Source organism: Melanotaenia boesemani, chromosome 3, assembly GCF_017639745.1.
Source record: "Melanotaenia boesemani isolate fMelBoe1 chromosome 3, fMelBoe1.pri, whole genome shotgun sequence".
In the NCBI taxonomy this organism is placed as follows: Eukaryota; Metazoa; Chordata; class Actinopteri; order Atheriniformes; family Melanotaeniidae; genus Melanotaenia; species Melanotaenia boesemani.
This window is the reverse complement of record NC_055684.1, coordinates 33,980,561-34,007,691: the sequence shown is the minus strand read 5'-3', so window position 1 is coordinate 34,007,691 and position 27,131 is coordinate 33,980,561. Positions and strand designations below refer to the sequence as shown.

General features: G+C 38.2%; 1 protein-coding gene across 6 annotated transcripts in view; it reads right to left on the bottom strand.

Moving 5' to 3' along the window:
• The window catches only part of dlgap4b (discs, large (Drosophila) homolog-associated protein 4b), a 123,280-nt gene extending 115,420 nt beyond the window's left edge, over positions 1-7,860 (bottom strand). For all 6 annotated transcript variants that reach the window (XM_041979748.1, XM_041979750.1, XM_041979751.1 and 3 more), the window contains exon 1: positions 7,483-7,860. The gene's annotated coding sequence lies outside the window, so the exon portion shown is untranslated. The remainder of the gene's footprint in view (positions 1-7,482) is intronic.
• Positions 7,861-27,131: the final 19,271 nt, after the last annotated feature.

Below are 27,131 nucleotides of genomic sequence, written 5' to 3'. Positions count from 1 at the left end.
ATTTTGCCCCCCTGAAACTGTACGTAATGTAGAGTTTTGCACTGACCTTCCACTTTCTCTGCTGTGGGCCTGACAGGGACCTTTTTTCTTTGCCAACTTCCCAGGTCGCTGCTACCACTGTTAGGACTGACAGCCTGACCTCTTCTCACCAAGACACAGCTTCTGACTGCAGCCATTTTCTCATCATTATGTTTAGTAATGGGCCTCTGCCTGCCAGAGACAGGAGACTAGTTGCTGAGGCTATCATTCATCGCAGAGTAGGAAAGGATTAAGGCCATTGAGAAAAAGCAGGAGAGAGATGGGTCTGCATCTTAATGCAGACCTTTGTGGAACAGCCTTGATATTTGGTGGGAAAGAGAAAGATGCAGCAGCTGGGTGGAAAGCTCTTGGTGTGGAGGGAAGACAAATTTGGAAAGAAACAGCAAAAATAATAGAAACAGTATTAGATAAAAATACTGGATGATTAGGGTAAAGAGAAAACAAATTTATTTGAATAGTTTAAGAGCTGTAAACAGGTCCTAATTCTAGCACTGATGTATGGTTCACAGCAAGAAAAAGTTTATAGATTTCATGACATCATCTTGTTCAGTCTTCTTCATCTTCTTATCATTGGGCCGAGGAGAATAGAAAATGATTTTACCCAGAAAGAGAAAATCATCATCGTCATCATCAAAAGACTTCTTCACTGCAATCAGACATAATCATCAGGTCATACAAACACACAAAGTGGCCTTTGCTGTCACACACACAAATATAAAGCATAAACATTCAAACACAAAAGTACACAAGCAAAATGGATCCATCATAGCAGCATTTTACACTCCACTAGAGTTCAATTTTTGCCTGCACACTTTGTTAGCTCACAGTTAGCTAATCATCTTCAAAACTCAAACAGGCTCTCTGCACCAAAACAGCTGGAAAATAAAGTTCTCCTGGTGACCAAAAAAAAAAAAAAAAAAAAAAAAAGAAGAAGCTGAATAATTATTGTTGCACACAGGAATCGAATACAGGTCCCTACAGAACCTTTTTTTCATTCTTTTGTACGTTTGATATGTTGGTCCCATAACCCTCTATCTCCTCCTAACTCAAGCATGTCTGACAGTGGCTACAAACAGTAGCAGTAATCTCAGCTCAGCAGTGGGGAAAAGAAATAGAAGCAATACAACAGCATTGCACCGCATTGCTTCCCCTGCTCTGCGACACTATTGACAAGCTAGCCAGGCTATGCCTAAATAATTCCACTTCAAAAGCAGAGCCAAGGCACCTCAGTGAAAGCAAATGCATGCTTTCAAATGTGTTGTTGTGAGCAGGATTATGATTGATAAATAAATAAATAAATATTATCTAACTCAGTGGAGAGGTGGAAAAAGATGGACCTTTTAGATTTGATGTATTTCCAAATCACTTTTGTGAGATAGTTTTCCAAGAAGACTAATTCTTTATTTTTTTTAAGTGCCCTTCTTAGCTCAATATTATGATTAAATCACAATGTTGGCACACTCAAGATATTGAGAACCCATCTTAATACCAACTGTAAATGCAATCATCTATGGAATGGACATCAGTATCCAGAGGGCTTTTCCTATCTAGTTACAGAATGTGAAGGCTATATATACATGGTTTTTGTTTTGTTTTGCTTTTATAATGTTTTCTCTTTTATATGTTTTCTTATTGTATGCATAATTCTGTCGGACCCCAGGAAGAATAGTTGTGGCTTTGCTGCAGCAAATGGGAATCTTAAGAAATTAAATTAAACAGCATTACAAAATCAGGTGTAAAATGGGCCTTAGGCATAAAAAAACACACTTAAAAGGCAGTGAACAGTATCTGATGTTTATTAATTTTTTTATTTAATAGTTTTATGATCTATATTGCACATATTTGTAAAATTGTGATTAGATTTTAAAGAAGGTGTTGTTCCACGTGTGTAAATCTTTTAAAGGAAAATGGGGACAGTATTGAGTCCCCTTTGTGGATCTTTACATGTGTACATGGCATACACAGATGAGCCAAAACATTAAAACTAATTGTTAAATATTGAGCAGAGCCACGTCTTTCAGCCCAAAAGCTCAGAAAAAGTAAAGGTTTATTGGATTTTGCTTCAATTTTGTTTCTGTTCCTTTAGTTTTGGCTTTGGTTTTTAGCTTTGGTTTCATGTCTTATTTTGTAGAGTACATGTCTTTGTTTGTTCTGTTCACTTTACTTCCTTTTCAGGACACACCCAGTCTTATTTTGCTGATTGCTCCACCTGCTCCTGGTTTAGTTAGTTCTCCTACCTAGAGTATAAATACCCAAGGGTTTCTTTTGTTCTCTGCTAGATCATCATCATTGCTTTCTTTCTTTTGTCATCTTCATAGTTTTCCCCCTAATGCTGTTCATTCCTTTGTTTATTCTTTTGGTTTCTTTATGCTGCTGTAACCTGCTTTAGCACTGTTTTTCTTCATCAGTGATTAAATTCATTATTACTTCATCCTCTTCCCTCTGCCTCTGCCTGTCTAACATTTAGGTCCTGCCTCCACACCCACACCACACTGTCACAGGAAATGCATTCAAGACATCTGTGGGTGTCATGTGTTTGGCAAAGAGATGGCAAAGGATCTTTTGAGTGGATTTAGATTCTTCTGGACTACTGTACAGATATTCAATTGGTTTGCCACTGAATAGAAACCTTGCTAAAAGTTGCTTCCACATGGATGCTGGGTGCACCACAGTGTTGCATTTTAACATGATCACTCACTTCATCAACAGGGTTTAATGAGAACTGACGCAAACAAGGAAACACAACAGGTATGTGACATGAAAACTACAATCAATCCGCAAGAGAAACTGAAACCAAGAGGTATAAATATACTGAGGAAATAATAGGAAACAGGTGAAGTGAATATGCTAATTAAACTAGGTGAGCTGACGAACAGAAAGCAAAACAGAATACAATACACAAGGGGAATGAACTTAAAAAATTAAACAGGAAACCAGAGCAGACAATGACACCATAGAACAGTAAAACTAAACCAGAAACACACAAATCATGACAGATGTCCACCATTTACCTCATTCTATTTATTGTTGGATTCTTCTTCATTTTAATTCAAGGAAGACGTTATGCTGCTATGATGTCATGCTATATGTAGCTGATATAGCTGTTGCTGTCCGGCTTATACTCCACCTACCAGGTAAGGGTACGGTTGGCTGTCGATATTCAACAGAGATCCAAACTGCAACAAACCGCCCCATCCTGAGCTGGACCCCTTGCTGGAATGAGGCTATAGCGCACGTGGATGACCTATTAGACCTATTTAATCACATAATATTTCCCCAGTATGTTTTGATTAGCATTGATACACCCAGGTTTCATCATATTTTAACTTATACTAACAGCATCCTACATTTGTCTGACAACAGCTCAATTTAATTTTCACAAAAGAGGGTTTAGAGAGTCAAACTGTCAGATGTATCAGGTTCACACAGACACTCATCCTGCTTGAGGCATTCATGACAAGTATAGTTATCATTACATAACTTATGTTGACTGACCCGTGCTTACCTACATAATATTGCCATGTGTGTGATGCACAAATACTGTAAGAGTAAATAGTTTAAATTAATTAAGTTTATAGAAAAGGGACACGTGTCTTTTTCAAATTGACTGAATGCATGACAGTTCATTGAACAGGGTCAAAAAACTAGAAAACTAAACTTCACATTAAAAAGTTCTTTGTATCCACTATAGTTTAAAACTCATCTTCCAATGCACAGTTAAAAAAAATAAATAAATAAAAAAAAAATAATAAAAAAGCATGATTAAAAATTTGACAGAATTTTTTCTGTTTAGGATTCCAGTCAGAAAACTGACTGAGGAGCTAAGAGATGCACAGTTTTTTCTTTTTCTTTCTTTTTTTTTAAACTGTTAATAAGTGTTTCTTGGCTTCAAACCAATGATCGTAGAAAGTCATGTTGTTTGCAAAATTACAACCTGGGTGGCGAAGCTTCCCCTGGCTACCCTGAGCTTGTGCCATCCTTACCACCCCAGCACAGCACAGGACGTGTAGCATGGCTAGCTGCGTGGGTGTAAAGAGGGTTTGGCACCCTCTCCTTGGCCTGTCGCCTCTGGGGAAGTAAGATGTAAGGTGTAATTAGAGGGGAGAATGTGGTGTTTTGGAGTATTGGAGGCTTTAATTGACGTTTCTTACTTCATGTCAGCTGTATCTACATTGTCTTGTTGTTGATTTCAAGGGGAAAGGTTTGGTGTTTGGAGAGGGACAACTACAAGACCTGCTCCTAAGTGCTTTAGTGATTTAAAGTAATGGGAGTTTGAGAATCTAGCACTTGAAATTCAGTGTTTTCACAGATAAGAGAAAAAACAAGGAATTAGCAAAACAATTAATTGTAGCACTGAGGCAATATGGCTACTGGCTAAAAGTAGACACTGGTCTCCTTGGGTAACTATATTCAGTAATATGAAAATGGGGATGTACTACCCAGAATTAATTTGACGGACAAATGTTCTTTTATTCACTCCCAGAATCCATTACAGTCACTTTGAGTCTTTGCTTTGCATAATTATGTTTTCAGACCATGTTATTGTTGATTTTTTTTTTTTTTACCTTGACTGAATAAAATGGTCCACCTGCAGTTTGCAAACTTTTTGTAACTGACAATAACTTTTGCAAACAAAAAGCAAAAAAATATATTTTTAATATGTTTCATTGAGAACTATTATCTAAACTGAAATCACAGCAACATGAAAGATTTAGTTTCAGCTTCCAGCTGGGAGGAACAATTACATCTTATCTCCCTATTGAGGCTGTTTAAATATAGACTTCTGCTACTTTATTTCTTTCCACAATTGAAGAGTCTGTTAATCAGTAAAAAGACTTCTTTTTATGCTTTCATTCTTGAACTTCAGCAGCAGCGACATCAACTATCTGTCAGCAACCTCCCATACAGGGCGTCATCGTAATAACTCACATTTACTGCAGTAACATTAAAGCATTATCTTAATTATTACTAAGCCCACATACTCCAAAAAAGTCACAGCACCCTGGCAAAGACTCAGCACAAAGATGGAAAGGGCTTTTTCCCCATTTCCCCATACGGCCTTCATCCCGCTATTGATGCAATATGGTGTAATCTAGTCCCTCTGACTGAGCAGATATTTAATACAGGTCTGTGCTATACATTATAAATGGCCCTCTGCAATATACCATCCTCCTACAACAAAGTCATTGCACAAATAGAGAAAATAGAAATGACCTGTCCTTGAATTACCACTGAGCTTTGGAAATCTTGCTCCAGTTGTTCTGTGAAGCTAAACAACATTCAACCAAGAACACAGATATTTGCAACCTTGTTTTGAGGTCAAATAGGTTGTAATGTAGGGCAAGCAACAACTCCAGAGTATGTACAGGGTATCAGTAAACACTCTAAAATAAACTAACAAAAATAATCAAATTGCTACCCAAGAGGTACAGTAAAAGATCACAGATTCCATCATATAATATCCAAAATGACTATGGGCTGGTATGTCTCTTTTGTGTATGTGTGTGTGTGTGTGTGTGTGTGTGTGTGTGTGTGTGCGTGTGTGTGTGTGTGTGTGTGTGTGTGTGTGTGTGTGTGTGTGTGTGTGTGTGTGTGTGTGTGTGTGTGTGATGGAGACAAGCAGAGGGGGGCAGAGTGCTGCTGAGAGTGATGAGATGCGATGAGACACAGTTTGAGTGAGTGCATACTAGCAGGGGGGAGAGGGAGGTGGAGTGTGTGAAAGTGGATGAGAAAGAGTGAGAGAACAAGAGAGGAAAGATGGACATAAATGGCTATGAGTTTGCATGGCCTACAATTTTTTTTTTCCAGTTAAAGCAAATTGAGGCCACTAACGCAGCAGTTAGGCTGCTTTTCAGGTCATTCAAAAAGCTGTGCTAAAAGGGTAGCTAGACCTAAATCTACTGTTAATTTGATATAACAAATGACAACCTACTAAAGAATTGAAGCGTGTTGTGACACATCAAGTCATTACAAGCTGTCTTATGTGCCAAGAGGCCAGAGAGAAGCTAATCTGAGGAAAATAGGGAAAAAATAATATTGATTTGCTTGATTACTAACACTGCACAAACACAGCAAAATCCAGACCAGTTAATGTTAAGCAGAAAAGAGAAGCATTCTTGTTTATTGGTATTTATGACACAGATAACTATCACAAAAAAGCTTTGGTCAACATTACTGATGCTTTATGCTGTAAACATCCTCTCTGCTCTCAGTGGGCTGAGTTGCATCCTCTTAGCCCTGCTGTGAGAAAACAACAGCTCAGAAGACAGCACCACATGAGTGATTCATGTGAGTTTGTGAAGTAATTGACCTTGCAAATATAAGGACCAGGACTATGAGCTAAATCCCCATCTCTGGATTAGAATTTTATCATCGTTTTTCCTCTTAGAAAAGAAATAATTTGCAGAAAAGTAACTTTTCCTGGTATTAATTATTATCTTAATTCTCAGAGCAACAAAGAACAACAACAAATAAAAGTCAAATGGATAAATAAACCACCAAGACTGACAGGGATGGTATTAACCTTTAAAATTATCCTTCTAGGTGTTCAAGACTGAAGAGAAGCAGTCAAATTTTTCCTTGGGGGCACTTGACATTGCTTTGGACAAAAAAAGCTGATATTTTTCAAGTCCATTTAGTCAGGCAGTCCAGCATAAAGCTTTAAAATCCAAAAAGGTACAGAGCAGGTAAAGGAAATGTGCTAATTCTTTTACTCTAGAAACAGAAGTAGTTTTAAATGACAGCAAATTCACAAAATTAAGATAACGTCACCACGAGGGCTGCATAAAAATACACACACACACACACACACACACACACACACACACACACACACACACACACACACACATATATATGTTAGCAAAACAGCTTTAGATTGTGCTTTACTATTAATTAATATCTTTTATTGACTTTCCACAAATAGACAATCAATCCTAGAGTGAGTAATTAATATGGACCTAATCTGACAAGTTACAAATGATTGAAGTCAAACCTCTATTACACATTTCTACTTGTCAAACACTCCCCACAAAAATATATTAGGCCAGTTATCCTAATAAAAACGTGGAGGAGCTGCATCATCCCAAACACACATCAACACACCACATTGCCCCGTTGTTTTAACCACTCAGACATCAGCCAGTCAACGTTAAGAAAGAGTACCTTGTATTTTTTCATGTAATAGTCTGTAAAATGTGTCTTTTAAACCGGTTAGGAAAAAAATAGAAGAAAAAGGTGCAGTGGCTAAAAAAGCCAGCGCTGAAATCAGCATGAGTCACCTTCCCACCCACTTTGTACGAAATGTTCACTCGTGTCTAACAGATTTGACTTAATATTCTAAAACACACACATGCATTCAGGAGGTGATACGTGGGCAGCGCAGACACAGACATGAAGCAGTAGCTAATTCAACAGTTTTGGTCTCCGTGGAGCTGCTTTTACCTTCGGGTGAGAGCGCTTCTTGAAATTTTTAGACTTGCAGGATTTATCCGTGCTTTCTCCGTAACTTCCCGAGCAGGGCATCTGCTTTTCAAGACGTGCTCATTGAAAAGGCAGAAGAGGAGGAAGAGGAGGAGGAGGAAGAGGAGCGTCACTGTGATGACCAGCAGCGGCTGCGTTTTCCGCTGAAAGCCGGTGTTTGTCCTTTGACGCCTTATTTATTCGGTGAGTTTGTGCGTCTCCCGCGAGGGTAAAAGCAAAAGCCCTCGTCCACAGCGGTCTCCATGACTGGGTGCTGTATTCACCTTTTGCGGTTAAAGCCGACAGTCAGACAAAAAGCAGGCAGACTGGAGGATGGAGAGGAAAAGGACTGCTACTGTCTATCAGGCGAGCCGGGATACAGACTGAGGCTTAGCTGCAGCCAACCAACCAACCAACCAACTAACTCCAGAGTGAGAGAGACGGGGGGCGGGGGGGTTGGGGGTGCAGGCAGAGAGGTGGTGGGGGGTGTGGAGTCACAAGTCAACAATGGCCTCAGTATATTTAGGCATCTATTTGTAGTCAGTTGTGCTCTTTTGTATTCAGATTTTAATACGCACTGCGATAGTTGCGCATTGGTGGTTATAACCACAATGCTGTCATTTTTTTCCCAGCTGTTTCAAAGCGACCACTCACTTTCATTCATTTCTCTCGGATATGAAAATTAACGAACAGACGCTTCAAGCTGAACTTGTTCCATAATAAAAAGTTGCATCAAAGGAAAAATGCAAATACCAGAATGTTTAGTGATGATTTTGATCATTCTTAAGTCAATATGTGACTTAAGAATGCAGAGAGATTTTAGTTGGTTCATATGAAGTTAAAATAAGAAGCCACAATGGATAATAACACTGGATCTCCCGTTCGTTTTTTTTCTTTATCGGAGAACTATTTCTCTGGACAAAATAAATTACACTGAGTCAATGAAGTCTAAATGTAGTGGCAGTTCAGCAGGCTGAAATGAACTAAAAGGCAGTAATGGCGGTATGAAATGGATTCAGGACCATGGACAGCTCAAAATGTGCCGCCTAACTGGGCCAAACACTTTGCTCTTGTTCTTGTTGTCACAGATTTTATCATGCTGGTTTAAAATCAGGGCAGAATAGACCAACAATACACTGACATTGTTCTGTGAAAAAAATCTGATACACAGTCTGATATGATGTAAGGGGAGAAACAAAGAACATCATCTGCATGATGAGAGAGACTAAAAAGGGACAGGAAGTGTGGTGAGACCACAGGAACAATTTAGTTGAGTAAATGCAGCTGGAAGAGCACAACGTTACTGCTTTGTTATGAGCCTCTTTCCACATGTCACATTTGATCACTGTCCATTGGTGGAGAAAGAGCATGAAGAAAAATATAAGTCATTTTCCCCCAAAAGCCAGTGTTTACCTTGATCTACAACAAGGCTGGGTGACATCCATTCATATTTATCTCATTGGCAGTCTAATGAGCATTTATTTACAAAATACTTCTCTTTACAAATCTGCAGTTTGCTTGAAAATTAAGTCCAAATCTGTTTTATAGCTCACTCCACAGAACAAAAAAAAAAAAAATAAAAAAAAAAGAATAAAATTATTCTAATATCTAAGTGATATAGTCTAAAGCATTTCTGTTTACCCCTCAGAAGTTTCTGCAGACTAGAGTGACCACTTGCCTCCAAAACAGGAAGAGGTTTTCCTCTATTGATCCCTCCTCCATCAAACCCCCCCTCTGAAAAAAGATTTTTTTTAAAAGCTGGACCAGCACAATCTGATTCTTTAACAGTGTTTACTTGACACCTTAAAAGAAGGGAGAAAAGTCTACATGCCAACATACCTGAGATAACCGGCTTTGTGTTTTGGCATTTTATATCCACTTTCTGTTTCATTCACCAAACCATGCAGAAGAACAGCTAGATAAAGTTTTATTGACAGTGAAATATTCAAGCTCCTTACCTTCACCCATGAGGCATAGAAGGCACCTCCTCATGTATTCTCATAGATCAAAACATGAACCCTCTAGATGATCCCAGCTCATATACATATGAATTAAATAGGACTTTGACTGCTGCAGTCTCTCAGTCTGTTAAAGCAGATCTTTCAGCAGCATCTGTGATGTGTTAGAGGGAAATGTGAGAAAGGATTACCTGCTTAATTAGGGGAGGTGAGTTTGGTATGTGTTTGAGGGCACAGCGCATGCAGTGTGTAATCATTTGTAATCAAATATCTTAATGTGCATCCAATTAAGCCTTGCCATAGTATTAGCTTTCCAGGATAGTGGTTAATTCATTCTAATTCATTTTCATGTATTTAATAAAAGCAACATAATTTTGTATTCTAACTAATTTAGCTTAAGTCCTTTATCAGCACAGACTGCATTAAAATTCCACACTGGAGCTTGAGGTAAATATGAATTTATTTCCAATTCATTAGTGAATTAAAATTGGGAACTGAGAATAACTGTGTCAGAGCAGTGATGTCATGTGATGGTCCAGCTGATAAACAGATGGCCTTTCTCTCTCTCTCTCTCTCTCTCTCTCTCTCTCTCTCTTACACACACACACACACACACACACAGATAAATAAAGCAGTTTAATGCTACTGTTTCATCTCTAAAGGAGAACATTGCATCTCACACAATCATAATATCATTTTTTGTCAGAAGTTCACAGAAAGAAAGAGACCTTTGACAATGTTTCATGAACCCTGGAAGCCTGGACTAATTAAGGAAATTTCTTTGTTTATGCATGATGTTTGCACCTGCTCATCAACCTTCCTGACAAAACTGATTAGCTACATGTGGTGCAAGAACAGGTTTGGCAGCTCATTAGAAACAGAAGTTGAAGGGCAGTTGCTTTCATTGGTGTACATGTACTGTTTGGATCTTTTCTCTGAGACACTCAGAAGGGAAAAAAAGAAAAACATTGGAAAAAGTCTGACATCTTCTACACCATTTGACCTCTTCATAAAAAGCAAGATTTTATTTATCTGATGTCAATATGATTTACTTCTTACTTTAACTGTCTTTAACTGCTGCTTAGTCTGTAAAATGTCAGCAAAATTGAGCATTATTGAACAAGATGTAAATAAATTAGACACATGTAGCATTTTACTTTCAGCTTTGTCTAATGGCCGTGGACAAAGTTGACAAATTAAGAATACCTTTAGACCTTGAGCCAAATTGAATCCAATGCTGCAAAAGCAATTTAATTATAGATTGCTTTGTCTGGAACACTACCACTTTAATTAAACACAAAAGCTTGCATATAAAGTAGCTCTTAGGGGAATTCTGAGAGCATAAACAACAATCCACTTCCCTCTCCCACAATGTGGAAATGCCTGTAGTGGTGCCCTGACCACTGGCTTGTACTTGGGTAATGTCGTAGTCAACCAGTTTAGAGAATATTTTTTATTCCAAATACCTGTCCTATGGTATGATCACTCATCTAAACTCACACACTAGCGAATGACTAACATGAGTCACCAGATCATGAACACTGCCAATTTCTAAATCAAATACATGCATACACACCCACTGATGCACCTGTCCACCTCTGCTAAATGTTACCATCTGAACAAACAGCTGGTGTCAGTTCCACATTATTTTCATCTGTTAGTAATTCGATTTGGAATTTAGTGCTTCCTGCACTGTGAAGAAAATGTGGCCAAGTAATCAACATGTTCTCAGGCCAGCTGAGTTGGTGGAAATGAAACATCATTTGATTCTGTGTAGAAGTCAGTGAATGCAGCATCTTTGCTACAGATGAACAAAAAACACATATATACACATTATTTTAATTTGAGTCAAACTTTTGGACTATTGCCTTGTGCAGTTTGTTGATCCAGTGTGAAACAAGCAACTTGATTACAAGGCACAGAAACACAGGGAAGACATCCAAAAAGCTCCCACAATGCATGCCGGCTCAATAGTCTAAAAAGAAAACAGAAAATCATAATCAGAGTAACTCTTCATGCAAAAAGAAGTGCTCACAGCTTGTAATGTATTGCATTGGATGTATTGCACAATGTTAAAGCAGCATGTGTAATGTAAAACACACACTGTATCTTGTGTATGTGTGATTTCAGATGACTTGGAATTCAGTGCTATATATTGCCCTGTCAACGCCTTTCAAATGTGATACAAATTAGTTCTAAAAATTTCTCTCTGCTCATTTGATTCATTATCACCTGAGGTGCAGAGCTTTTAAAAGATGCTTTATTAATAAAGTCCGGGAATAGGCTCCTCATTTTGCAGTATATGTGCATCTAACGTCACTTCCTTAGCCACAGCTTATTGCATCACATTCATTTTAAAAAATGGATTGATTTTAATTACAATATTTGATCATAACTAATATATTGTATCTATGATTTTTAAAACAACTCTGCAGTCAGTCAGTTACTCTATAGGTCATATGAGGCTGTATAAACACAGTGCTCTGGGTTGTGCCAACATAAGCATCATAACATCTTTATGTTTAGCAGATAAATTGGCATTCATTTACCTTTTTAAACTTTCAAGATTATTATATTATTTTGCTCATTTATGAAAAAGCAGAGGTGTGTTATAATAGACATACAGATGGTTGGTAATAAATGTTAAGGTTCAGTCTGTAACAAAATTCAAGGTCATTAACATAAACATTAAAAATATATAAATAAAAATTGTGTTTCTATTGATATCTAATAACTTTATTTAAAATAACTGTTATGCTTTTGTTCTCTAATAATGAGCCGTTAATATTTAACTGCTGTGGATCCACATACAAAGCAGCTGTCATATGTGTGCATCATTTTTAGTACAGTATCTCTGAATGGACAAACAACTCTGTGTGTGAAGTGAGAACCCTCTAATCTTTAGACCCACTCCGGTGAAAATCACGTTATTCATGCTGTTCACATGTCCATGGGGCATTTATCTGACGCTAGAGGACATGTCTTACGAAAAATTGGATCAAAATGGCTTTTCTGAGTATCTCTGCATTTAAATCATTGTGAACCAATGGTGGGCAGAAAAAGGCAAGCTCAGACAGACCTGCATTTACGCATCATAAACCCACAGGGGGAGGCCACAAGTGCTCCACCCTCTCCGCCTGTTCTGACTATGAGGACGAAGAGATGACGGATCGACACGCATGTGCAGTAGCGGGTTGGTAATCACCTTAGCTTTCATTATTTACCGAGAAATTTGCTGTGAGAGAGCAATGGATTAGGTTTCTTGGTCATCACAATATAACAAACCACATGTTGGTTTGCAGTCAACACTTCAAGGAAGACATGGGTCAGCATAATTCCTATGTTACACGCCTTTTTTTTTTTTTCCACCACTGATGATTGGTCGGTGCACTTGCATGCAGAGCTGGCACATAGGCACCAACAGGGGAGGGCACTGAGCAGCGCTGACTCCACCCACAACTCAGAGGCAAATTGCTAATGAGCTACTGGTCCTCTGCAGAAGCCTGGAAGAGGGCACAGGTTTTGTGTTTTTAGCCAAAACTTCATAATCACAATAGAAGACCACTGAGAACAATTTTAAAATAGTTCCAAATAAGCATTGGAGTGGGTCTTTAAAACTGCAGTAGTGGCTTTAATTGATATGTGCTAGAGCTCTGTTTGTAATAAGTAACAAATTAAAAGGCACATATAGGAAGACAATACTCATGTACTCAAGTTTAAAGTAGTTACCTAGAAGGCAGTCATCCATGCACCTGAGGCCACTGGATCCTGAAATGAAAACATGTTTAGGGCTGGAAGAATTTTGGCCACTGACGGCCAACATCTATTCACAAATGTGCTTAGGATATGAAGTAATTTCTATGCCCATCTTTACCACTAGATGTAAGTAATTCTTACACACTGTACCTTTAAGTATTAAAAAACTGCTACCTCATTTTGGAACTAAAAAAAAGAATCAAATGAGTAACTTACCTTCTGGTCACATTTATTCTCATGGGATTATAGGATTACAATCAAGGTAAAATCCATCTATTCAGGTTCAAATGAGTAATGGCAGCTTCTAGAGGGCTAAACGTATTAACTTACTACACAACTTTTACCATATTAGAGACACTATAGCAAATAATGATACTGGATGCCTGTCATGATTAAGACTTTTGCAGGGCAAGAGCTTTACTGCGTTGACAGACTCCACTGGTAACGCTTGTCTGATTAGTTAAAGTTTACTGGTAATAGACAGTAATTGACCGATGGTTCATGTAATCAGGGCTTAACCACAGTAGATCAATTGGCTTTAGACTGACTCATCCACTCATTGACAGAACAATCAGATTGATTCTAGTCACTCGTCTCTTGTTTTTGTAAATATCTTTATGGTCATTCACATAATGTGAGCAGCACCTTTGTACATATAATGTTGCTGCTGAACCTCCTGTGTGAATAATATGGGCTGTTCAAACTGTGCTGTCCAAATTCAGCCACTCATGTGGAGGCTGATTTCAACAGCAAGCATGTGAAATAGAACAGAATAGGTGCATTAGTCTAATTAATTAATTAATCACACAGATGATTGAGCTCTCTGTGGAAACAATGGCTAACAATAGCATTTTCAGAGCAGAGAAAATCACAGCAAGACTGTGTAGATTGTTTTTTAGGTTACAGCAAGAGTTTCTTGATTCAAGACCTTAGAATGAATGGCATAAAATGAGGGCTACTGAGAGATGTTGGTTGATCACGTCTAGTGAAAGCTGCTGCCACACACAAAACCAGGTGCTGGCTTTAAGCAATCAAAACTGTATTGAAGCATGAGGTACAAAGAAAGGAGAACTTTTATATGACTGCAATTAGGGGAAGGTTTTTAAACTACCAATCTGGGTTTAAGGAAATTTTTCAGTTTCCCAAAACTCAGACAGTTTCTATCTGAAAGTCAGAGGAAGCTCTTCATTTCCCAGATCAATAAAAAAGAAAACAAACAGCAGATCAGTTGACAATTTTTCAGACAATTTGCGTGAGGCCAATTTTATTCCAGGCAATATATAAATGAAATTTCCACACCATCTTAAGTGATAACCTGTTTGCTTTTGCTGAGATGCCACTTCTAACTCTCTGAACCATTTCTCACTGGAAAATATTGCACAATTCATCTTCCACCCCTTTAATTCATATCCCAGTATAAAACATTGCAAAGTTGATTTTATTGGAATTATTGCTCACTCACCACTTTGTCTACAAGACCATGATCCATGACTATTGAGCTCTACCTGCACGATCAGCTGCTTTTCCTGACCTTTCCCTCTGTCAAACTGTAACAAGACAACTCTGACACAAAAACACACATCATTGATCTGTGGTAGACTCCTAGAGGTCACACCAATTATTTTCTGAGTGAAAGCTGAGAAAAGGAAGACCAATTACCAAAGACCATCATAAGAGACAGAGCTGAATTGCTGCATTGTTTTGTTTGAGCATTTCTTTCTCTGTATTCTTTTTGTCTCAACGTCGCACTGTAAATGTCACAAGAAGACATGTCAGAAAAATGTGCTGCCTCTCACTCATCAAACCAAAGAGGTTTATTTCTCTTTACACTTTTTAAGCTTGTGTCTCTCTTTCTATTCTTGTCAATGCACTAACCACGTCAGCATCTGCCAAGTCACATGATCTGTGACTCAAGCAGACAGAGACGCTGACATTAACGTGACTTAGCATGAATGTTCACTGATCAGCCACAACTTTAAAACTGTCTGCTATAAATGGTGAAAGTTCTTGTGAAGTTGAAGCAAGTGATCTATCTGGACATGGCCACTACTAGACAGTGATGCCACAGATTACTTGAAAAAGTAATCTGACCACTGATTACTGATTACTTCTTTAAAAAGTAATCTAGTTACTTTACTGATTACTAAGGTTTAGAAGTAACTAAGTTAGATTACTAGTTACTTTATTAGTTAAAACCCCCCAAACAAAAAAATGACAATCGATTTTTTTTCGCATATACTTTACTGAAAGTGCATTAGTTACGAATGGTGACTTTACAATGTTTTGCAACTTGTAACTTTTAATTGTTTTTCACCTTCTATGAACATAGTCAGTCTCTTATTAACTTTGTAAATCATTCAGTGCTTCTTCCCTATCATCATATACATTAATTCAAATGAATAACAATAAAATAAAGCAACATCTCTCGTTAAGCATAAGACAAATCTGCATTATGTTTTACGTTTACACATGAGAAAATAATGAAATAGTAACGGACTTATTAAAAAAAAAAATCAATTCGGTTTGGAATAGGTTCTGATGAGGGAAGTGGAGAGGCGGACCTTCCATCATGCACCAGGGTAATAAGTTTCTATATCATATTTTTTTCTAAAGTCATGTGCAGTGAATGATTTGTGTTTGTCGATTTAAAAAAGGTCAAGTTTCAGCGAAGAAAGGTAGCTGCATGCTTACGAGTACATAAAATTTCTGTACCACCGTTAATGAGAAGGTGTGTTGAGTTAGATAAATACACTTTTGTCCACGGCGCTTGATTTCAAATCATATGTGAAAGGAGTGGGGAGTGCCGAAGTAACGCAGGACGAATATGAAGAGTAACGGTAATTTGATTACATTGTAGGACATCCTAACGCGTTAGATTATATTTTGTTAAAATATGTAGTCAGATTACATCTCTGCTACTAGACCCTTGAGAATGAACTGTTGTTTGAAACCAGGGTGCCCGCGATTGCTCTTCAGGCTCAGTGAGTTGCAAGGCAAAACCACTGTTGATACCATCATCTGGTGGAATAGGGAAGATGCCACAAACTGAGTTCTTTAACATGTTTTTTATGCAATATGATGGGGATAATTATCTCTAGTCCCCCATGGCCCTATTGTTGTTTAGTTGCATAGTACATGTCAGTTATATGGGAACTAATGCAAATGGTTAACCAGCCTTAGTAGAGTTCATATTCAGATACAGACGAATTATGTTATGTGTGTATAATGTGGTCAAGGTCATTTATTTTCTGACAGTTTCTTTCTTGCTCCTGTCTGTCCTTGACTTTTTCCTCCCCCACTTAATCCTTCATACTGTACATCCTCAGCTTTTCTCACAGTTACACAGACTCAAATACACACAGACACACCATTCAGTTCTTACACTAAGCTTTTAGATTTGCTGGTTTAAACATCAGTGAGTGCATCCTCTGTGCTACAGTTCTAAAATCCTTTAATGCAAAGAATGCAACTAGATTATTTAGAAAAGATCTCAGGAAAAAAGGCAGAAATTTATGTTGTTAGCACTGATGGTTGCATTATGGTCTGAGCAGTTTACATGTTCGCCCTACAGGCAACAATGTAATGACCCATTGAGACTACTCTTACTACAGAGAATAATAACTGATCAACTTGGGCTGCTGTGGTTTCTCCATTAAGTCCCTAATATCTGTGGGGATGTTGATGGCAGCACTGCAGAATCCAAATAAAGGCTAAGTTATCTTTTGTTATTTAGTTACAGAATATGAACAAAGGTGAATCCTCAGATACAATAGATTGACAGAAAAAAATGCAACGCAATGCAATGCAATGCAATGCAATGCAATGACAACTGCATTGAAATACTCAACACCGAATCCATAAAACATAAGGAAACTGGATATAACAACAGTTAAAAAAAGAAAAATAAATAATCTTTTCTCTTTATGTAAATGCACAAATAAAGTCAAAGCATTAGTGGCAATACAGGCAAAGCCCAATTTGACCTTAGCTGCTGTTCTAGAATATTTATATTTTCTTATGTATTTTTTCTTTAATATTTAGATAATTTATTATTGAAAATAGGTCAATTAATAAAACGTTAAAATAATCATATACTTACATTCGAAAGCCAGGTTATTTTCCATTAGTAGCTTCCATTGCTTCTATTTAAAAACCAGAGCCTTGAGCCAGTAGCCAATGAAACACAGCCACAGATGGTTCCTTAATGCTAGCATGGACATTTAGAGATGGGGGGAAAGAATGAAATCAGCCAAATGGGAGCAGAAGCAGCTTTTCGACAAAGGTAGGGGCTGGGGGATTAGTATTATTGTCAAAGCGCACAGTTAACAAAGCCTACATGCTTTTTTTTTTTTTTTTTATTATTTTATTTATTATTATCATCTCAAAATGGAAATGACAAAAAAACAAAACAAAAAAAAAACCTCTCCTTTAACATTGTTGTAAATGTCAGTGGCATTTGTTAGATTAGCTGTGGTTTAAGTAAAGATTACTGAAGGATTTATGGCCAGAACAATTCTATCCAGCACAGTAGCCATTAGCTAATTGTGGCAGTGACATATCTAAAGCCAGAAATTATATGTGTAAGCTTTAATCATCCAGTGTTAAAGTGGGGACATGATAGACTTAAGTTTGTATCTGTCATAGAAATTCTGGTAAAAACATGAAGCATATTTCTGAGTTTCTGCTTTGTAGATGGTACACGCAGCTAAATTTATCAAACTACTGAAGCTCACAGCATCAGTTTTAGCAATGCCCTTTACAAATTTCAGAATCCAACACATGAGAAAATTCATATGACTTTCTTTGGATACAAAGTGTTGGAAATACAAATAAATATGAGATTTTCACTCATGATTCAGCAGGGAAAATCAGCACCAGCTGCCAGTTTAAACACTGAATAGTTTGTTATTCATTATAAATACATCGGCTTCCGTGCATCTGCTCTGCAATGAATTAATATATCATTCAGACTTACAAGGCTGTGGACACACTTGGTGCATTCATATGTTTCTATGCCTTTGCTTAGTGGAATACTAAATTAAGTGCTGATGACTGTTAAATGTACAGGAAAGCTACACAGCATGGAAGTGAGCACAGCAATAAATTAATTATGTACTTATCTTTGCTGTGTTTTTCACACAGACAAAAATCCCTACAACAAAATATAGCACATTTACTTTAGAGCACCTGGATATTATTGTAATAGGATATTTTTAATAAGGTGAAGATGAGGGATAGCTTAGTAAAACTATGTAAATAACAAATTAAAACAAGTGAAATATAATCTATAATAATCTTTCAACAACAGAACCTTAATCAGAGTTATATATGACATGATGTATGTCATGTCACTGACTTTATGCATGACCTTGTATGTAGTAATAAGCTTAGACATGTGTGATGTTCAGCATTGCTTAATGCAATCCCCCCACTACACACGCATGCACGCACGCATGCATGCACGCACACACACACAGTCTAACACTAATATTCTTCCAAGGTCATAAGACTGATTGATGTCATTGCTGTAAGTTGTAACTCAGGCCTGGCAGGGTTGGTAGTTCTACACCCATATTCTGTCTGCATTTTTAAGTAGTCTTAATCACAAACATTGAACTCCAGAAACAACGTAAAGTATGTATATTAAATACAATGCTCATATTTACCATATATTTATCACATTTACCACTTACCATATTAAACAAGCCTTGCGCCACTGTTATGAAAGCTTCTCTTTACCGATAAATATAACAAATTAATTCTTATATAAGAATGGTCTGGTACATATATATGTTTCTATGTGTGTGTGTGTGTGTGTTTGCTGTACTGTATCAACAAAAGATCCAACTCTTTACCAATATTTACTGTTACTGACCTTCCCTTGGGTAAACTTCAGATGTCCAAGGGTCCGTAAATGCAGCATGTAATGTACTACTACTATATGTTGTTCTGCATCATCTCTATCATATTCTAGATCATAAAGCAGAATTTATATATCATCTCACCAACCATCTACACATTATAACATGGTGATAATATCTGTCATAAAACCACCAGATGTTGACAAATGAAGTTAAACAGGAGAAATTGATGAAGAAACAAAACTGATGATCTGGCTAAAAACACAAAGGTCTCATTTGTGCTCCCATTTCCTGGCCAGTGCTCACGCCTGGCCTCCCTTCAAAACTTTTCTAGACCTGCCCCTGCATAGCTGAAGTATAAATTCTTTCTATCACCTGTCAGCTACTGTGTTTGAGAAGGGTCCTGCCAAAACAAAAACCATACTTTGGGGTAAATATGTGCCAGTATAAACCATGAACAGCTAGATTCCTCCATCTTACCTGAACAATAAACAAACGCTACAAGAGAGACGGTACTTGAGACAGAAAAGCCGATCAGCTGATCACCGTCAGCTGTCATGATTCAAGGAACAATAGGAGACGGAGAGGAGGAGCAGACACAGAGAAGACCAAAGAGCCACTAGGTCAGCCATGTTTGTGCACAACACAGGAAAAGAAGAAAAAAAAAGTGCAGGTGTGAAACCCTCTCAACGCAAAATCATCCTCCACGGGGGGTGACGCCCATTTGTTGTTCCATCAATGTTCTTTTTATTCTCAAATCCATCCATAGAGTCAGCAGGCTCATGTTTTCCATCATATATATATATATATATATATAGGGCTGCACGGTGGTTAGCACCGTAGCCTCACAGCAAGAAGGTCGCTGGTTCAAATCTTGGCTGGGGAGAGGTTCGAACCTTGAGGGCTGTGGCCTTTCTGTGTGGAGTTTGCATGTTCTCCCCATGGATGCGTTGGTTCTCTCTGGGTACTCCGGCTTCCTCCCACCATCTAAAGACATGCATGTTAGGTTAATTGACGACTCTAATAGTGAGTGTGTGTGTGTGAATGGTTGTTTGTCCCCTATGTGTTGGTCCTGCGATGGACTGGTGTCCAGGGTGTACCCTGCCTCTCACCTGTTAATGCTGGGATAGGCTCTAGCCTACACGCGACCCTTAATGGACCCTTAATTCAGAAAATGATTGAATGTGTGTGTGTGTGTGTATATATATATATATATATATGTATCAACATGTACTCAGAGCAACAACTACATACGATATGTTAAAGATGTGTTGTTGATATATACAGTGTGTGCAGAATTATTAGGCAAATGAGTATTTTGATCACATCATCCTCTTTATGCATGTTGTTCTACTCCAACCGGTACAGGCTTGAAAGCCTACTACCAATTAAGCATATCAGGTGATGTGCATCTCTGTAATGAGAAGGGGTGTGGTCTAATGACATCAACACCCTATATCAGGTGTGCATAATTATTAGGCAACTTCCATTCCTTTGGCAAAATGGGTCAGAAGAGAGATTTGACGGACTCTGAAAAGTCAAAAATAGTGAGATGTCTTGCAGAGGGATGCAGCACTCTTAAAATTGCCAAGCTTTTGAGGCGTGATCATCGAACAATCAAGAGTTTCATTCAAAATAGTCAACAGGGTCGCAAGAAGCGTATTGAAAAAACAAGGTGCAAAATAACTGCCCATGAACTGAGAAAAATCAAGTGTGAAGCTGCCAAGATGCCATTGGCCACCAGTTTTGCCATATTTCAGAGCTGCAACATCGCTGGAGTGCCAAGAAGCACAAGGTGTGCAATACTCAGGGACATGGCCAAGGTAAGGAACGCTGAAAAACGACCACCACTGAACAAGACACACAAGATAAAACGTCAAGACTGGGCCAAGAAATATCATAAGACTGATTTTTCCAAGGTTTTATGGACTGATGAAATGAGAGTGAGTCTTGATGGGCCAGATAGATGGGCCCGTGGCTGGATCAGTACAGGGCAGAGAGCTCCACTCTGACTCAGACGCCAGCAAGGTGGAGGTGGGATACTGGTATGGGCTGGTATCATCAAAGATGAGTTTGTTGGACCTTTTCAGGCTGCCAGTTTCTGGAAGACACCTTCTTCAAGCAGTGGTACAGGAAGAAGTCAGCATTGTTCAAGAAAAACATGATTTTCATGCAGGACAATGCTCCATCACAAGCATCCAAGTACTCCACTGAGTGGCTGGCTAGAAAAGGTCTAAAAGAAGAAAAAATAATGACATGGTCTCCTTGTTCACCTGATCTTAACCCCATAGAGAACCTGTGGTCCCTCATCAAATGTGAGATCTACAGGGAGGGAAAACAGTACACCTCTCTGAACAGTGGAGGCTGTGGTTGCTGCTGCACACAATGTTGATCGTGAACAGATCAAGACACTGACAGAATCTATGGATGGCAGGCTTTTGAGTGTCCTCACAAAGAAAGGTGGTTAAATTGGTCACTGATTTGTTTTTGTTTTGTTTTTGAATGCCAGAAATGTATATTTGTAAATTTTGAGTTGTTATATTGGTTTCCCTGGTGAAAATAGATAAGTGAAATGGGTATATATTTGGTATTTGTTAAGTTGCCTAATAATTATGTACAGTAATAGTCACCTGCACACACAGATATCCTCCTAAGATACTAAAACTAAAAAAGCCCCACTCCAACTTCCAAAAATATTCAACTTTGATATTTATGAGTCTTTTGTGTTCATTGCGAACATAGTTGTTGTTCTACAATAAAATTAATCCTCAAAAATACAACTTGCCTAATAATTCTGCACACTCTGTATATGTGTGTATGGGATTTGCATCATATTTAGATCATATTTTGTTTTATCCTAATTACTGATGGCTGCATTGGTAAAGCTTTACATATCTGGCATCATATTACCTGTAGACTCTTACTGAAAACATGTTTTTTTATTCTGTGACATCCAAACACACTGAACGGGAAATTATACAGAGATTAAAAAATCCTATATGGTCTAGCTGGAATAAAGGATGCTGGATGTTTTGACGATGTACCATCATTGTCTCCATCATCTCCCTCTTCCTCAGTGTCTCTACTTCTGTCAGGCTTTCTGAATCTGAAATCTTTTCTGCTTCATCCCTCAAACTCACATCATTTTCCTAATTTTCTCTTCTTAATGTGTTGCTCTCTCAGTGGTCTTCTTCAACTCTGACCCTCCTGGTCTCTCTACCATTATCTCTTCTTAATTTTTCTCCTTTGCCTCACATTTTCCCACAAGGTTTTGAAATTATTACACCATCATTGAAACTTCAGCCCCTAAAACAGTGGCTGTCCAAAAAATTTTTCATATCTAAATTCTGCATAAACTGCTCACATTTTTTTTTACTGTATTCAAAACAAACTAAAAAATGAAGGAAATTACTATAACATACACACATTCACTGAATGATGTAAAGAGTGATGGTAAAAATGAAATCGTATTCTGTCAACTTAAAGGCTTTAAAACTGGATCTGGGGAGTTTTTGGGTTGAAGCCTCCCAAGCTGGTAAGACAGCAATCTTAAATTGTTCACAGAATTTTAGTATGTCTCTATGAAACTATGGGTTGAGATGTTTTAATGATTTTTTAAGACTTATTTAAAACATCTGTGAAATGACTGTAACCTATACACAATCAAAGATCATCAAGCAGAGTGAGACGTACGGCAGAACCCTGATGTAACAGCAGGAAGAAGCTTCCAGCTTCAAACCAATCAGCCCTGGAGGTGGTGATGGAGGGGATTCCCAAGGGCCTGCAGAACTTCTGGTTTATTCCTTTAAACAACTCCTTCAACATGTACTCAGAGCATCAAATACATATGATACGTTGAAGATGAGTTGTTGAAGATAGCAGTTAAAGAAATGCATTGTTTCATACTTTCACCAAATTGTACAACACATCTGTACAATTACGCTTATGTGTGATTATCATGGTTGCCTTTTGTATTTGGCATTCGTCCTCGTAACTGAAGTATGCATTTGAAAGCTGCAATGTGCAAGTAACCACAAGGGGCAGTGTTGGGACCAATCTGGCTTGATGTGAAGTCACTGGGTTGACAGGTTAAAAATGACAAGACTAAAAAAAAAAGACATGATGTGTTTGGTTTATGGCAGAGCTACTCAGTTCGATCCTATGAGGGCTGCAGTCCAGCAGATTTTCCATGTATCCCTGCTCCAACACACCAGAGTCATTGTGCAGAACTTGACAGGCTGTTAGATCCATCTAATTTGATTCAGGTGTGTTGAAGCAGGAACGCACTGAAAACCTGCTGGATCATGGTCCTCGTAGGACTGAACTGAGTAGCCATGGTTTATGGACCTAACGTACCATCATACCTCTGCTGTCATTTGTTTCTGCCATGATACCACTAATCAGGAGTTGTACACTAGTGGTGACAGAAGAGGACTTGGATCTGGAGAACCTGGGCTCAAGTCTCTGGGTTGGCCACAGAAGTAAACCACTGTGGGCCCTTGAGCAGGGCCCTATATGTTTCTGACATCTGCATGGAGAAACACCAGACATAGTGAAGTGAGGACGTAAAAAGAGTTGGATCCTGGCTCCTTCATGTGAGACTGGGCATTTATGTTCTGATGTCAGGGCTGGCTTCTCTATGATGCTGCATTTTGCTTTGCTCTTTCTGATCAGCGTAACTGGTAGTCGCAAAATGAGAAAGCTAAAAACCAATACTTTGAACCCACACACACACACAATAATTTCTGCTTTCAGCTTCATTTCTGCGTTAAATAGCTTTCTGACTTCCGCAAGTTCATATTTGGACAATGCTCACAGTATTGATATCTATGCCCCCTCTCACACATTTGCATCAGTTCCTTTGTAGGAATGTTCTACTGACAATTTTCTGTACTCCTTAGAGGTGTTTAATACCTTCACAGAGTGGTACCTAGCTGATGCCCTCAGCTGGACAGACATATCTTTTAAAACTTAATACATAGATCTCAGAGCTGATGCCACTCATTGGGCAGACACCAATTTTCTGAAAGTAAGCTTCTCACTTAACTCAGCATTAGATATGCTGATCAGTTTGAAAATCCAAAGGTGTGTCTCACACACTGTATACTCCAGACTGCATGTAAATGTTATATAAGCCTGTGTTTGTTACATAATACTGAACTGAGAATTTTGCTTTCTGCTGTTTTTAGCTGTCAGAAAAAATAAAATAGTAATACCCATTAAAGCATCCATGTTTGATATGAATGTGTGCAGTCTAAGGCATGAAGTGGTAACTGACAAACCTCACTATCGAGTCACCCAGCATAGGCCAAAAGGACAGTGTGTGTTTGTACAGTATGTGTGTGGCCTTCAGTGTGTTTCTAAATTATAAAAGGTGACTTCCATAATAGGAGAAACAGTGCTCCTTAACCCAAGATGCAGACAGGTGGGAGTCACTGTGTGTGATCATTCCAGAGAATTAGCTTTTAAATACATCTGGTTTTGTCTAATTAAGGAGCCCTGATATCGAAGACTTAGTGTCTGTATTTAGCCCTCTGCTGCCCAGAGATTCATTTATATTGTTTTTTCTTTTCATTAGGTTATCCTCAGTTCCTTATTTTAAATTGACATAACCACATGAAAGAGAAGTTACACACCAACTCATTAATGTAAAATTCTGTGTAATGATCTCACAGAAATGTCATCCATCTAACCCAGCAAGGGGTGTGGCTTTACAAAATTATAAGGCTTTGTTATTTTGCCATGCTTGAATACAATTAAATGCCATGTGGTAAAATTCCAACTGGCTTTGCTAAAAACCTATTATCCATATTTAGCTTGAGTGCCTGCTCAAACTTGTTCAACAATGTCACAAGTGTGTGATTCTGCACATAAGTATCAGTAATGACACTGAATAAAACACAATTATGTAACTAAGTTCTTTCCCTGAAACTGTGGGGGACCTTCAATGAAATGGAGCATTTCCCATTCTTTAGCTTCGGTTTTAATCAAAATCTCAGCTGTTTCAATTGTCTTGTTGGCCTACAGTTCATATGCTGACTAACACTCAATGTAATTTTATCTTATATCTTTGGTATTGTATTTCTGCATGCTAACTTGCCCTCTTTCTATTCACCTTTAAGTTACAATATGAAAGAAGTTCATTTGTCAGTGAGCTGCCTGGCTAGCTATGAGATTAATGATAGTTAATATGTGGTGTAAACTCTAATGTAGATTGATATGAAAATTATGTGGCTCCACACATGAAAACTAGGGTTACACCACAACCTGTACTGCATAACTTTGAGCACCATTTTTCTTATTAAAGATTTAGGTAAAAATAAAAAGGATATCCACAAATACACACACAAAAAAAAAAAAAAAAAAAAAAAAAAAAAAAAAAAAAATGAATGAAACTAATACGTGACTGTGGAACCAGAAATTCAACCACACGGCAGATGGAATGTAGAAAAAACAGATTTATTCAACAAAGGGGCAAAAGTCCGGCAAGGCTCGAAGAAGCGGTCTAGTCCTGGAGGGGGGAAGGAGGAATGCTAAAGAGTCCAAAATCCAGAATTAGGGTCAGAAGGCAGGCAATGGTCAGAACACAGAGACAGATGGGGTACTTAGCCAAGACGTCAGGCAAAGCTCAGGGTCCAGAACAAAGCATGGGTCAGAATCCAGAAATCCAAGAAACCAGGCAAGAGGCATCCGACAAGGGCAAGGCAAGAGGGGTAATCCAAGGGCAAAAGTAGTAGGCAATCTGAAGACAACTGAATGCTGGATATCAACTTGGCGAGGTGCTGGCGATGATAATCTGGAAGAGAAGGTGAGACTGATAAGGGATTAAATAGTGCAGAGAAACCAAGCAGCAATCAAGGAAAAACCAGGTGGGCCGAATTAGGCTGGTAGCCTGTCAGTGCAGGAACAGAGGCAGAGGCAGAGTGGCAATTACGCCCAGGTGATCTGAATCAGCTGATGAGCCCAGGCAGGGCAGATAACATGACAGAAACAGTAAATGAATAGGAGGAAATACTTTTATGGTCATGTTTGATTTGGTCAGTATGGAGTAGCTTAACCAACGAACCGAAGTTAACTACAATAAAAAGCACTTTTCTACATTGGTGCATCAGATTATTTTGCTATCAAGTTGAATGCACTTAGTGTTTACATTAGAAACCATTTTCAAAGTCTCAGCATATACTCTTGATAACATAATCATGCTGTTCACTATTTAACTGCCTTGGGACAAACTGTAACCTTATTCATTGTTGTCAGGGTCAGTGGTTGGACTGGAACCTATCCTAGTGACTGTAAAAGGACAAACCCCCAAATGGGTCACCAATCCATCACAGGAGTCAATGACACAAACTGCTTGTAATCCCTCAATTTAAGATCTCCAACTAACCAAACATGTATGTTTTTGGTAGCTGTAGTACCTGGAGAAAACCCACATTTACATAAGAGAGAACATGCAAATTCTACACATAAATGTCACAGCTGGAGTTCAAACAGAACACTTTTTGCTGTGGCAAAGTGGGAACCACCAAATGGCCTGGGCAAATGGCCATTTCTATTTAGAGAGGAGAACAGTTTCTTTATTGTCATCATGCCATTCAGAAAATGTGACAGCAGATAATACAGTAACAACAGTGAAATGGTCAAAATTTGAAACAGTAATGAAATAAACACTTTTGGCATGATACACGAAAATGAATAAAACCTACAAATTATAGTCAAACTAATTATAGCCCCTTAAAAATTTGCTCTACTAAAGAGAAAATGAGGCCGTTAAAGAGTTAAAAGGTTATAAGGAATTTTATATAATTAATTTTGTGCCCCTGAGAGATCAGCTATTCAGATGTTCTCTACCTTCATTTTACTGTGAAAACACTTAATGTCTGTTGGTTTTTTCACAGGAACAAATTTTAATGCAAAAAGAAAAAAGAAAGATAAAAAACTTTGGAAGATTAGGAAAATTGGTAGTTTTTCCACAGAGTATCGCAGCTGGCAATGTGTAGATGAGATCAATTAACATTCAGCAGGCTTTGCTGCACAGGTGTAATGATCAAACACA